This window comes from Gekko japonicus, unplaced genomic scaffold (assembly GCF_001447785.1).
Source record: "Gekko japonicus isolate JY-2015 unplaced genomic scaffold, Gekko_japonicus_V1.1 scaffold1555, whole genome shotgun sequence".
NCBI lineage: Eukaryota > Metazoa > Chordata > Lepidosauria > Squamata > Gekkonidae > Gekko > Gekko japonicus.
This window is the reverse complement of record NW_015165865.1, coordinates 122537-122949: the sequence shown is the minus strand read 5'-3', so window position 1 is coordinate 122949 and position 413 is coordinate 122537.

Sequence of the window (413 nt, the reverse complement as noted above, 5' to 3'; positions counted from 1 at the left end):
CTACCATAATTCTCTTTCATCTGAGATTGTGAGGTATGTGCTGAAAGGGCTCGGACTCAACACTGTTATAATGCCTGCACATTGTATTAATGCCTGTGATATATTACAGAAAACCATATCATAACATAAGTAGCAAAACCCTGCTTATGAGTGCTTCTAGCTGGAATTTTAAAATCTAGTAATTTTATATAGAAATAAATCTATCTCTTCATTAAAAGTTCCTGACATAGCTCTACTGACCTGCATCAACAAGTTGTCATAAGAACATAAGAGACGCCAATGTTGGATCGGGCCAAAGGCCCATCTAGTCCAACACCCTGTCTCACACAGTGGCCAGAAATACCAGGTGCCATCAGAAGGTCCACCAGTGGGGCCAGGACATTAGAAGCCCTCCCCATGGTGACTCCCCCCCC